Genomic DNA, 15,220 nt, shown 5'->3' on the forward strand with positions numbered 1-15,220 from the left:
CCTACGAGAGGTCACGGTTCAATACCTTATAATTAACAGTCCCACGCTTCGATTGGTTACTGCCCATTAAAATAATTGGACCCTTAATTGTAGTCTGCATCCATATTTTCACAATTCGTTGAAGATATTCAGTTTAAAAGTTGTCCTCATTGCTTCAAATTAGGTCAAAAGGTCCAGGAGGACTTCAAGTGCGCTAATTGGGTTTAAACTTTGTTCAGGAGAATTCTTTAGTTATTAGTCATTTAAAAAATTAAGGGCAAGTTAGCGGTTCTACTACACTGTGAAAATCGTAATCAGCACTGAAGTGAGTGTGGAAAAATTATGTTGTTTACCAACTATCTCGTGCATAGTTTGGGAGCAAAATACGTAAAGCACTTAATAAAAAAAATATTTAATATATAACTTTTAGGTTATAAAATAATATCTCAAACAATAGTTAAATTTATTCAAGGTTAAAACAAATACAAACTTAAAAGTCGACTGGCCAAGTAAATATTTTTTTTAATGTCATTTACACGTTTTGAAGCTTTTCTTTTGTCCAACGTAGACAGATTTTTTATATACATACATATAAAAATCTTTTAATTCTTAATGACGTTACCTAATAAACATCTATGTTTCAACACCATCGATAATGGTTAAGAATGTAACTTTGCTAATCTATTCTATTTTTTTATATTTTTTTTTTCTTATAGATCTTTCAATAATTACATAAAAAGCGGAAATTTATTTCAACACTGATCTTTTTCTATCTACAATTCACAAATGAATTTGTAGAATTGTGCAAACTCCAAAGAAATCATAAAATGGTGGATAAATAACTGACCATTCATTACATTCGATACAAAATTAGACTTTTTCATATCAATAAAATTAGTAAATCGGATTCCAGGACATTCCACATCTTTGAAAGAACTATAACCTTTCAACCAGAACTCATTCCTCTTTAAAATCCTTCTTTCTTCCTTAATAGATCTATCACCTGTTCCGTATTCCATATTTTTCCTAATCCTCTAGGTTGTCACTCCACCTCTGTCAAATTCCAATTGGAAATTTATCTCCTACTATTTTTGCCATTATATCGCTAGACGTACCAACGCAGACATTCGGATTGGTCGGTAAAATTCGTTTTCGGTACGACTTGCTCTCGGTATGCAAGATCAGTACAGGCTCTGCATCACCCGAGTGAGTAGCGGCGGAATATTCAACATTTTTTGTATGACATAATGTCTCTAGAGTCGGAAATGTTAAAATTGGCGCTAGATATTGAAAAGCACCCGGGTCTCTATGCCACCAATAGTGTTTTCGTTTCCTCCTCAATCGCAAATAAACAAACTTTACCTTCGCTACTCGAGGACATGTTGTTAATATGGTCAAAGCAGTACTAAACATTCAAATTCATACAGATACCATAGGGAGCTTTTTGTACGATAAGGGAACAGCATGTTGAAAAGTAAATATACACACAGTTTATTAAATATTCGAGGAGAATCGTTAGTTTTCTTTATTCTCTCACTTGTCCAGAAGAGAAATTTGTAGTTCCAATAACTGCAACACTATCATACAAACAGTGCCTTTGTATTTGTATCTATGTGGTGTAAATAAAGATTTATCCCATATTCTAGTCATTGTTCTCCAACATTTAATATTTCTATAGATTTTTTGAAGAAGGATATAAACATGACTAATAGGTAACTGAGATTTTTCTAATTCCAAAAGTAAAAAAATGAAAACGCGTGTTTTGGTTTTTTTAAAACTATATTCATTTTCTACTTGTTATTTTTTTAACCGAGCCATTACGGTATAGTTGGTAAGGTTGTCGACGAGCTTAATTTCCAACATGGAGATCGGAGGTTCGAATCTTCTGTTGAACGAAATTTGTATTAAATAAGTCTCTTGTTCTTAGTCCAAAGGAGGGTTAGAAACAAACTCAAAAACGAACTCATATACAGGTGAAGCTAATGTGAGTGTATTTAAACGTAGATTGAAGAGAGAAAAAAATGATAAAGATGCACCTAAAACGTTTATGAATGTTTTTACTCACAAAGGATGTTTGAAAACAAACATTTTCAAAACACAAAATTCTTATCATTTCCCTTCTGATTAAACCAGTTTTTTAATAAAATTAACTGTATCAGAACTAAAAGACGTAAAAGAAGTTGTTGATAAGTCAGTGACATCGAACTAATGTTGTTGAAATATTTGTTGATTTAATTGATTAATTAATTTTATTGCTATAAATGATATTAATACCAATTTTACATTAAAATTTGATAATTTAGTAATATCAAATACACAATTCTTATAGAAAAAACCATGAGCAAAAATATCTGTCGAGCTAGCAAAATTTTGGAATATTTTTTTCAAAAAAATAGGACCCGTTTCTTGTTACTATTATGTTGCAAGCAACAAAATTAATGTTTGAGAAATAATTAGCCACAAATTTTTTAGTGAAATTCTTTCAAAGTTTCTAGACTTATTTCAGTTTTTTTAAGCTCATAAACCAAAATTCAATCAGTATTTCAAACAAGTTTTTTTTCTCTTAACTTAACAAGGTAATTTTTTTCAAATATCTAATTTTATGATTTCTTTAGATGCACGTCCACCTTTGCTAAATAAACAAAATTTGTTGTATTACGTATCTGCCAAAGCTTTAATTGGTTCAATTTTTGAAACAAGCATTTTTTTCCTTGTAAACATAATTCAACAAATAGGTGAAGCTTATTAAATATATATGCTGTTTGATACCATTCATTGAGCATTTAAAATCTGACAGCTCTCACAATAGTCGCTTTCCAATTACACAATTTGAGCACCTAATCGAGCAGAAGGGTGCGCAATGATCCAAACCCATCACAGTTGCGTTTTGTCCCCCAAACATCAGATCAATGTTTGTGTTTGTAGAACAAATTTAGAAACAAATTGGGAACATGCAATATTACCTACTTAATAAAGAACATTATAAAAGGGCCCAATATCGTGAAAAGAGCATCGTTTTCTTAGTGGAAAAATTGAACACCAAAGTGTACTATATCTAATATATACCAAGCTTTCGACTACTTATGTATTCGTCGTCTGGGAAATGATTAGTCAAGAATACATAAGTATCCAAAAGCTCGGAATATATTAGATTTAGTACACTTTGGAGTTTAATTTTACCACATTCTTCTTCTTATTCATATTTAAGATCTCATGTTTTGTTAATTTTGCAGGTTCCTCTCTATCAGTTCCTGGAAGGTAGACTGCCAGCTGTTCAACCATCTCTTAGGTGGTCGTCTGGGCTCTCTTTTCCCTATTGGTTTTCCTTCAAGTGCGATGCGTGGCAGTCTACTCTCTTTCATTCATCTCACGTGGGCGTACCTGTTTTTTTTTCTTTGTCTCCCTCATATTGTTCCATGATCAGTGCTTCTGATTCGATCTACTCTTGTTTTCCCACTATAGTCCAGAGCGTTTTCATTTCGGCTACACGAAGCATGCTTTTCGTTTTGTTGGTTTCCTCTTTGGTTTCTATTGCCACATTCCCACAAAGAAAAGGTTCTTAATCTATATGGCAAAAACATCGTTTCAATTCATACAGTAAAAGTATTATTTCAAAGGAGTGTTTCCATAATATTTGTATTTTATATTCAGTTAATGAAGTATCTTGTACGTCGGACTCAGCAACAAACAAATAATTTGACACTTGACTCAGAACTTATCGAAGTTTCTTGTACAAAGTGCTTAATAAATTAGAAAGCAACTAATATGGTGTAAGTGACGAAATGAAAATAGAGTTTCGATACCAAGTATTTGAGAGTGTTGTAGTGCTAGTCACTGTATTCTTCTTAGACTATTCATTAAATAAGAGATTTTTAGAGATGGTTGTAAGATGATTTCTCACAATATTTGATAGATGTGATATAAAAAAGTGTCAGATATTTTTTTATAACATTATTTACATGTTATAACACTCATAGAATAGTATTTTGACTTTAAAAAACATTTTTCATAACTATAATTATTCACAACTGCTTGATCACTTTTTTACAAGGAAAATATCACAAATTTTTTCTGAAGAAATGTATCAAGTATATTAACAATAGATAAGGAATATAATATTGTAGAAAAATGGTATTTTGTTTTTATATTTAAGTGAAATACAGTTTGAGTTTTGAAACGAATGAAAAAAGTCTCAAGATAATTGAAACATAATTTACCGGACTCGACGGATACAAAATGCTCAAGTAAGTGTGTCTAAAATGCTGGTTTTCGAACCCCCCTATTTCAAATGTCATGAAGAACGTTGAGAACGCTGATGGTAGCAACCCAACCAATGGTAGACGATCTATAATTGGATAAGGGTACACTCCTATATTTTATTATTATATATTAATTTTTGAACTCAATTTCGAAGCATTTTGAAAACGTCGAATTCATGTGAATTATTTAAAATCGATTAAAGTACAATAATTTAATAAATTCGCGTCATTATCCACGCAAGGTGTTCGTAATTTTTTTATTGTTAAGCCATTCTAATGAGACGTAATAACGTCGAAACTAGCCAGTTTCAATTGACATTACGCTCTTCAGAAGAGATATAATTCAATATTCGTCGAGGCATTAGCGAGGAAAGTAGTTGTTTTCTCCTTTGAAGAACGGCAGAATATACTTTGTAACCACTTTGAAAATAGATGCAAAGCTTAGTGTAATATAAGAAAAGTTCACTGAATTGAAAAAAATTCTTCCATTACTGCTTCCCCCAAAAAAAATTTTTCGTGATTTTGTTTTATATAAATATTTCGATTTTAAATTAGGTGTCCCAAGTATCCTAGTATTCACCTCTGAAATAACTTCGAAAATGTATTCTGCCATTCTTCAAAGGAGAAAACAACTACTTTCCTGGCTAATGCCTCGATTAATATTTAATTACATCTCCTATGAAGAGCGTGATGACAATCGACCTTTTTGTCTATATTAAAATCTCCAATGGCTCGCAGTTGCAAGGAGGGGTTTGTAGCCAGTGATTAGTTTCGACGTTATTACGTCTCATCAGAGTGGTTAAACAACCCTCGTTCGGGCTTGACACCAAAACTGAATACAACGTCAAAGAGCGTCACTGTTTGGTTCATGTAGGTAAACATTCCCCAAACAAACGCTAGCTGGCGCCATCCTCACCTCCAACAGCGAACCACTGGTCAGGTAGAAATCTAGCGTAGTCGCCGATAATATATCACTCGGAAAGGGGTAGCAACCACCAAAAATATTTTTATATCTTATGCCGTTCACTGTATAAATATATCGGAAACCAAAAAAATTTAAACTTGTCAGTTGATTTGGAACAACCACCACATTCTGCTTAAATTTGGCGGACTCTCCCTACAATCGGTATGACTTTTTGATTGGACTGGAATGTGTGGGGGTGCGGCTAATAGTAAAAGATTATTATAGTTTAAAACGTTTTATGCAAATTAAGTTTTTCGATAAATATAAGAGAACTGGATACCATTTTTCGTTGTTTAAAAGATAAATTTAACAAAATATAGAAACCCTACAAGAATATAAATACATTGGACGTCATGTTCTAAAATTTTACGTAAATAAAAAAAATTATAACGATTACCTGCCACACTTTTCAACACTTACAAACTTTGGAAATATATACATATAAATGGGTCAAATGACAGCATATTGTATACAGGGAGAGCAAAATAAAACCTTAATTTTTGTTCGCAAACATTGTAGTGTCTTAGTGACTCTCCATGTATATTGAGTACAGAACCCATTAGAATTTAAAAAAATAATTTTTCGGCGATAAATCTGAATCGAGGTTTGAAATTTAACGAAAATTAACCAAAATTTATAATATGGAAGTAAAATTCGGGAGATTATGTGTGAATAGATAAATTTTTAATAATTTCATTACAATAATGACAATTAATTATTTTTCGCATATCTACACACTTTAGGAATTTCTGGAGCGTGAACTATAACATCGAACTGTTAATTACACAACTAACAGTTCTTACAGACACGTTTTTCTTGATATTTAATTGCAGTTCATCACATTCCAGAATATATCAATCTACTTCAAAGTACTGCCTTTCCACTTCCCAATGATTAATTAATGACTGAGAGCGTTTCTGCTCTATCGTTACCACCTCAATGTCAGCAAAAACGTCATAACGATTCTTATTGACAACTATTTTTTCTAAGGAAGAGCTAGAAATCGCGTGGTCTTAAACCTGGTGAATAAAGCGGTTGTAGAGAGTTTTAGATACCAAAAACTCGTGAATGAAGAGTTATAAAGAAGAAATTTGTTTGCTCATTCTTCAGGTTTCTTTATTAACCATACCAGAAGTTAAGTTTGTAATGAATTTATTTCCAAGTACTGCCTTTGCACTTCCCAATGATTATTTAATGACTGAGAGCGTTTCTGCTCTATTGCTGTCTTCTTAACGTCAGGAATAATGCAGAATAAAATCGTTTGCTCTTTCTTAACCATACAAGATGTTGAATTCCTCCCTAAGGTTCCAAATAGTTTGAACCAACAAGTTTTTTCGCTTTTCTTTTCACCTATTTTGGAGTCAGACGACGTCCCGAGCGTTTCTCATTCGTAAATGACTCATTTCCACTTTTAAATCGTCCAAACAACAGACGTTTCGTGATCTTATTTCGCACTTTTTTATATATGTCAAAAATGGTTAAAATTTTAAAAATCTAAAACTTGTGTATACTTCAAACTTCGATTCCAAAATTATTAAACTACACTATACAAATCAAATTATTTACCCTGTACTTTAAATAAATTAAATCATCTAACCCAAAGTTTTTTTTGGCATGTACAGAGCAAGAAACATTTTCAACATGTTTTTTTATCACTAAAATATTATGTTTATAGTTTCAACACATTGGAGAATTGAATATAGAAACGGGATACAGGAAAATGGGTGATTCAGATATATATATTTATTTTGGCACTATTCTACACGAAGAAAACTGATTAAAAAATAAAATCATTCTAAGATTCGTTATCGAAGGCAACAGAGGAAATACATGAAAATAGTATTGTAGAAACACATAAAAAAGAGAGTAGAAGAGATCTTAACCTCACTTGTATCTTTATAACCGTAGGTCTATTCAAGTAGCTATCACTTGAAAACAATTATGGCCGATGGACGACACACACATATACTTCTGTTTAACTTGCCCATCTCATTTAAATTAAAACAGAATTCCTAACCAGATGTCAAATGAGGAAAATGGCCAGAATATGGTCTGGAAGACTAGAGGTATATGCAGAGCGAGTTATTGGAGACTACCAATATGATTCCAGAAGAGGAAAAGAACGACAGACCACATGGCGCTACGAATACAACATGAAACTGCATAAACTCTTCTTAGGCTACAGCTACCTTCATGAAACGCTGAGTTTACTTCACAACATCAAGTCGATTCAACGTCAAAAAAGGTCTGAAACAAGAAGATGCTGTTTTTTGCTCTCCTTGGAAAGAATATGGAGGAAGCTGCACACCAACCTGGCAGGAACCTTACACAACCAAATAAAATAGAAGCTGGTTTACTCAGACGATGTTGCCCTGCTAAGCAGAATGGAAATAGAGCTTAGAGACGACTTCCGGACATTCAATGAAGAATTCAATCGAGCTGGGCTCAGTTTGAACGAAGTATGTGCGTAGATGAGACTACGCAGACACGGAAGCATTCACACCTTGAAATACCTTGGCTCGCTTATAATTGAAAACAACGAGACTGCACTGGAGATACAGGAGAAAGTGAAAGTTGGAATCAAGGCGTATTACAGTGCACAAAAGATGCTGAAGTTTCGCCTACTCCGCAGGCGCATAAAAAAAGGGATGTATGCCTCTGAAACCTGGTCAATGAGTGCTAAAGACGAACTGAGACTCATCTCGTAGGAGAGGAAAGCACTTCGGCGCATCTATAGCCGCAAGACCAAGGAGGATGGAGCATCCGTACTAACGCAGACTCGCGCCCTGTTTGGAGAACTCAGCCTAGTAGCAAAGATCAAGAGTGTGAGACTAAGATAGCTTAGTCACGTCGAACGGATGCCAGAGGGTCGAGGAGTCAAACTTGGTAAAAACCGGAAAGCCGCAGACTACCAAGACAACCTGGTATGGTAGAACGAAAGAACAAGGCGTACCAGATTGGCGGAGAAAATACAACATCGAGAAGAATAGAGAACAGTTTTCTGGGAGGCCAAAGTTCTTCAAGGAACTTCATCTCTGCATTACAAAAAAGATACGAAAAGTAAGAAAAACGTCAAAAACTAGTGTAATGTAGAGTGAGATACTTCATATAAAATAATTAATTCTACCTTTGTAAGAGGAAAGATGATTGATGAAGCGTACTTCTATTCATAGTTATGTTATTGGGCAGAATTTAATTAAATATTATCTTTGTGTTTCACTAGAAGACACTGAAACTCCAAACACAAGTAGTGGACAATATTCTAGAAGAATGTTCATATGAATGTAGTCCAAAACTGCAGAAAGATTTATCATCAGAAGACATATCTTATGTTTTTACTAAGTTGGTTCGTATCAGTACATTATGAAAAACCCTTTCTAGGGAAGTTTCAAGAAATGATGAAAAAAAAAACTAAATATTATACAGGTTTAAATATCTACACAGTTTCTGAATTCATTGAAGGATTGCTGGAGTTAACATCAACAGTAACTTCATATTTTAAAAATGTTATGCACATAATGGCAAGGCAAATTAACGCACGATTAGACTGAACAAATAGCACAACCCCGTGGTCTAAATAACGTTAAGCACGTTGTTTGTCGTCCAGCTGCCATATTAGTGTTGCGCAGGTCATAGTTCTGGATCGTCCTATAGGCTATTTCAATACATAATCTCAAAAATTCCTTGTGAGACGTTTCATTGTTAAGTTGTTTCTGTCCGTAAATAATAGTCTTGATATTCCAGTTTATATTGTAAATTTAGATACAAAGAGTCCGGATGTTGCGATTAAATACAAAAAAATCGAACAAATATAAAAATTAATAATTTATCGAGACACCGTATACCTGATATCGAATGATTGGATAAAACAAATGAATATTTTGGTTTCAGTTAAGTATGCCCTTTTACACGTGTAAGTACATTTATTTTTTTTTATTTATGTAATTGAGAATTACAGGCAGATCATAAAAACTATGTTTATCTTTGAGATAATTTTACTAAACATAAAGACCATTTTCGCAAATTAATTCTAATTATACCCGAACAAGTTTTTTCAAAACAATAAGTTAGATCGAAAACAGATGATTTTGATATTAACTTGACTTATTATTGAAATGGCCTATTAGATACACAAGTTAAAATAAGTGGTATTTAGTAAAATGGGTTCGAATATATTTGTAGCACCTGTATATGTACAAAATTATTAGAAAAAAATAACTGAATGATTTTGAATATAATTTATACCCTGTATATTATTGAAAATATTCAATTTATATGTATGTATATATATAAAAGAGACTATACCCAAAATAATTTAAAATCAACTTATTGTCTTCAAAGAAGCATTTTAATGTTTGATTTTCCTTATTGCGAAACGACCCTGTATTAACTTTATCTAAATCACCAATTAGTCACTATATGCCGTTGACAATGAAACACGAGTTAGCTATATATAATGAGCATACTAGTAGTTGTAGTACTAGCCAATAATTGGTTAAAATACAAATTTACTGTAGACCAAGAAGAAGTACAGTTGAAGTACGTTTATGAATTAAAGTACCAGAGCAAAAAAAATATTCTGTAACTTTCAAATATTGCGTAAAAGTTAATTTAAACTGATAGTTAAATGTGAAAATAAAAAAATTTGATGTTCATACATCAATAACATAAAAATTTTTGAACATATGTTCAATGTTGTTTTGGGTTGTTAAATAATTATCTTCTTTCAAAAAAACCTGTACATACTGGTTTCACTGTTTCCTTTGCAGAGAACGAAAAAAATGTCGGATTGTACAAACAAACAAAAAAAATACAGCATGGACATAACCACAGATAAAATAAAGACGATGATAAAAGACACATGATAGCAAGAGATGGAAACATATGGTTCAGTAACTTGGACAACGACCAAAAGACACAGGAAAAAGATATAACGATATAATCGTTACCCATAAGGTCAAATCTGATTTCATTTCAATTTCCAGGTATAAATTACTGTATGGCGAGTTTATATTGTTTTAAATGTGCCCCCCTCAGGGAAGAGACATCCTTTGGGGAACACATTGAAATCAAAAAGACAAATGTATGTAGGTTTGGGGCCTGGGTACAATCAGAATCCAATTCAAATATTTTTGCTTGAGCGGTATAAGCATACAAATTTACCAATATGATCATGTTCTGGTTTTATTTTGATTTTTGCCAGTATAAACCCACTTAAAGATGATAAAAAACTTGCTAGTTGGTTGTTACAAATAAACAAAAATACCACAATATGAAAAAATGCTAAATTTTTGCGAGGCTAGGAAAAGTATTAATATTTTTAAGCAAATAAAGTAGATGAAGAGTTTATTAAGGCATTGCTATAAAATTGATGTTTTTTTTGCACATTTAATATATTAAAAGTGCAAGTGATAAATCAACAGACATGCTTTTGTAATTGTTATTAATCAAAAAAACTGTATACGTAACTAGAAATTCAATATTTTTTGTGTTTACTGAAGTTTTAATGAAAATAAATAAATGATCTTTTCAAGTTCTACAACTTCTTGGTCTAAGAGTATATATTTTTCACTTCAAAACATTCCATTTAAAATTATTTTCTTAAATGCTTAAAATGCCAATGAAACATCAAGAGATCTTTTAATTACAGTAAATATGTACAATATTATAATCACATAATCAACAGAATGTATATTTTTGGAGGCTCTCCAATTTGGTCTATAAAATTTTTGAGGTTATCTTACCAAAAATGTTTGAAATGTTAAATAAAAATTCATCATTATTATTAATAGATCCCTTATATATTCAATATAAATAATCAATTGTGGTCAATATATGATAATGTATAATAACCTCAAATATTTTTCGGGCGTGAGGCCTATCCAACAAACACCCTGTATAAACGACTATATAATAAAACAACAAAGACTTGTTCTTACCTAACAAAGCCTAATAAATGTAACTTGTAAATGTTGTTATGAGTAATAAAAGTCCTACGTTAAGAATAAAAAACGTTTCGGCACCGCCACTTCCAAGACATCCTGCCGGTTTTTCGCCCTGTATTTTAGAGCAAATATTTTTAATGAAGTCATTCTCGGCAAGGTCATTTTCTTCTTTTTTAAATTCCTCACTGAAAACGTTCGACGCGGTATTACCTGAAAAAGACATTGTGCATGGATTTCGTATATCTGTTACTAGATTTAGATATGTTCACTGTGTCATCAGAATCATGCGCAGTCGCGGTATTAAAATAAAGCACGTCCGTGATGACACACTCAATATTCGTCAACCACAGATATATAAATCCGAACTTGTTCTGAGTACGCTAATTATCTGTTATTAGATAAGTTCGCGGTAGTCCTGAGCATGTTCTGTCATCAGAATCATGCGCAGTCGCGGTACTAGAATAAAGCACATTCCTGACTACAAATTCTATATTCGTAAACTACAGATCTATGAATCTGTACTTGTTCCGAGTACGTTATACATCTGTAATTAGATAAATTCGCAGTAGTCCTCAACATGTTCTGTCATCAGAATCATGCGCAGTTGCGGTAGTAGAATATATAGAATAAAACACATTCGAGATTATAAATTCTATGTTCGTGAACCACAGATCTATGAATCCAAACTTATTCCGAGTACGTTACACATCTGTAATTAGGTAGTTCTCAAAATGTTCTGTCATCAGAATCATTCGCAGTCGCGGTAGTAGAATAAAGCACGTGCCTGATTACAAATTATATGTTCGTGGAGCGTAGATCTTCAGATCCGAACTTGTACGTTATACATCTGTTATTAGATAAGTTCACGATAGTACTGAACATATTCTGCCACCAGATTCAACCGCAGATTGGGATTGTAGATTCGCGGAGCTAATATCACAGGGACATGCGCGTACAAAATTGTCGTTCGCGGGTTACTCGGTTCTGAATTTTTAATAACAGTTCTGTATTCGTGGATCACGGTCATTCCTTTAATAACTGATTATGATCGCTGTAAATCAACATCCAAATAGGTTTGCGATCAAGCATGCGCAGAACAGCAATCCTAACTTGGTTACCAACGGATTCGGAATTGATTCTAAATTCAAACGTGAACAAAGCTGATAAAGCACGTCGATATTAAAAATTCTGTGCTCATTGAGCACAGATATTTAATTCCAAACTTGTTCTGAATACGGTTTTCGAACCGACACATGCGCATTAATCTTACTTGGCATTTTTGTAATGTTCACTACGAATTAACCTCTAAAGCGTCTACTACACTTCAGTTAACTTCGTCGAAATATCGGAGTGAATAGTATAATGGACTATAAGCTAAGTGTTTTTCTATGTACTTGTAATTAAGAAAAACGTTAGGTGGGCCATAGAGCAAAAAATGTGAAACTAAACGTTCAGAAATCGTTAGTGCACGTTTAAATCATATTATGAACATAGCATGTGCTTTTAAAGCAATCAGTATTAGACAATTTTAGAAAACAGCTGATCTATGTCAAAATTACGGCCGTGGGGCAAACAATCAACTTTCTCGTATGTGCATGTGTTATTTTTTATTGGTTTTTGTCCAGTAGTTCGGTTGTTTTTTGTTTCATGGTGTTAGGATTTTAGATCTGTTTCATTGAAATTAATACAATCACAACCTTGCAGTCGAAAAAAAAAGAACAAAGTGACGTTTCCGGAAAGAAATTTCGTACTTTTTCATGTAGCAACACTTTAAGACACCATTTCAATATAAAACTGGAAATAATAATCAACAAAAAACAACAAATAATTTCACAAACTACACAAAACACTACGGCATTTGTTTACCCCACGGTGGCCATTTTTCAATGGGCATCAACTGATTTTGACAATTTGTTAGATTGCTGAATTATTTTTGACACGTGTAAATACGAGGTACACTGAAAAATATATCTTTAAAAAAGTAAAATAAAATAAGGTAAATGGAAATTTGAGCTTACCCAGAACACTTTTCGTCTGGTTTCCTAATTTGGCTAAATATAAGGAACCTGTAACATTTCACAAACATATTGTTATAAAATTGAGTGGGAATTGATATCCCCAAATTTTTTTACCAAAAATTTAGCGACACTGTGCAATATTTGGTACTATAAAGCAAATACAAGTTACTGAAAAATATAAGTTGGTATGTATTTCTATAATATTTGATACTGTAGAGCGAATACCAGTTATTTAACAATATAAAGTCATAAAAAATTGTATAACTTTTGACACTGTGCAATATTTGGTACTCTAAATCGAATACCACTTACTGAAACATATAAAGGCTTCAAGAATTGGTAGAAAATTTAAAACCTTGCAATATTTGATACTATAAAGGAGTACCAGTTACTGAAAAATATGAAAGTCATTAAGAATTGGTAAAACATTCAACACTATGTAATATTTAGTACTCTAGAGCGCATGCCAGTTACTGAAAAGTAGAAAGTCATTATATATTAAGAAATGGTAAAGCATGTGACACAGTACAATATAAGGTACCATAGATTAGATACTGATTCCTGAAAATATTTAATTTAGTAATGTAGTGCGAGTACCAGTTGATGAAAAGTAGAAAGTTATTAACAATTGCTAAAACATTTAACACTGTGCAATAAAAGTTACCATAGCAGGTACTAGATCCTGAAAATATATAATTTAGTAATGTATAGCGAGTACCAGTTAATGAAAAATATAAATTCATTAAGAATTGGTAAAACATTTGACACTGTGCAATTTTGTATTATTCAGAGTCAAATAAAAAAAGATATTAGATTAACAGCTGTAAATAAAAAAAGAGAAATTGTGAAGTATCTGTAACAAAAAAGTATTAAGACATGGTTAAATTTTTTTAAAAAAATATTTTTATGAAATTCTGGATATTTCAATTATAACCGCTGGAATCGTAGGTTCATAAACGTCCAGTTACTGCACCTGAAAAAAATAAAAATATTTATACACTTGAGAATCCTGTGTTAGTACAATAATGTACTCAGGTGCAAAATTTTAATGATCTGTATAGCAGTGGATTCGGATTTGATTCATGGTACTAAAGAAAAGGTGAAATGTTTTCCAAAGTCACGACAAGGTTATTTGGACCAACAGTTTGAAATATACGCGTATTTGGACAAATCGTTCAAATTCAATCATCATTAAGAAGTTCTTAAGAAATATATTGCTAATTCTGTTCATGTATTCAGTTATATCGCAGTTTTTCTTGTAGACGCCATTTTTAGATTCTTATTTGGAGTTTTGAAAATCATATTCAAGATTCCTATTTAATTTCACATTTTTTAACAAATCTACTAATTTAACAAATGTATCAAATTGTAAATTGACAGCATCGTTTAAAAAGGAATTGGATCTTTAAAAAAAATGATCATACCTCATATGAAGTTGAGTTACATAGACAAAATCGTTGGAAGATGCTCTCTTTACGAGCCACGAACTGGAAATGCTGGGAAACTTCGTCTCACAATTCAGGAGCTTAAATAAAATCAATAGTCCAAGGGATATTCTTTACAGGGCCGTATTAAGGTAAGTTTGATAAAATTTCGAAAAATTACTCAATTAATTTATCTTAACGTTCTACTGGAAAGAAATTCACAATAAGATTTTTTTAATTTTCTTTAACCTTTCACTTCTTAAAACTTTTTATATATTTTTCGTGATTATTTGCCTTGTTTTTATGTCTATATTTTATTAAAATCCGTCAAAATAGTATGTAAAAATTAACGTTTCGATAAATACCGAAATAAGTGGAAACCTCAATTTTGAACTGATTTTGATAAAAAAGAGACCTAAAATCATAACAAGCTTAACTGTTTATTTACAAAATAGCGCCTATTTGATTTCCCCTTAACTATTTTTTAAATATCTTATAAAAGACTATGTCAAATACTTCCATATCCGCCGGCTTTAAAATAATAATAAATACACTTTAATTCAGCGTTTTCGAAGTCGCTGATTCCATTTATCAAGGTCCAATATCTCCATCTCGAAACTTAGTACTTTCG

General features: G+C 32.1%; 1 long non-coding RNA gene across 1 annotated transcript; it reads right to left on the bottom strand.

The window, feature by feature from the left end:
- Positions 1–380: 380 nt before the first annotated feature.
- Positions 381–14,663, bottom strand: LOC130446605 (uncharacterized). The gene is made up of 3 exons (XR_008910168.1): positions 14,590–14,663; positions 13,166–14,138; positions 381–11,357 (listed from the first exon to the last, which is right to left on the bottom strand). It is a non-coding gene; the product is annotated as an uncharacterized LOC130446605 (long non-coding RNA).
- Positions 14,664–15,220: the final 557 nt, after the last annotated feature.

This window comes from Diorhabda sublineata, chromosome 1 (genome assembly GCF_026230105.1).
Source record: "Diorhabda sublineata isolate icDioSubl1.1 chromosome 1, icDioSubl1.1, whole genome shotgun sequence".
NCBI classification, from domain to species: Eukaryota; Metazoa; Arthropoda; class Insecta; order Coleoptera; family Chrysomelidae; genus Diorhabda; species Diorhabda sublineata.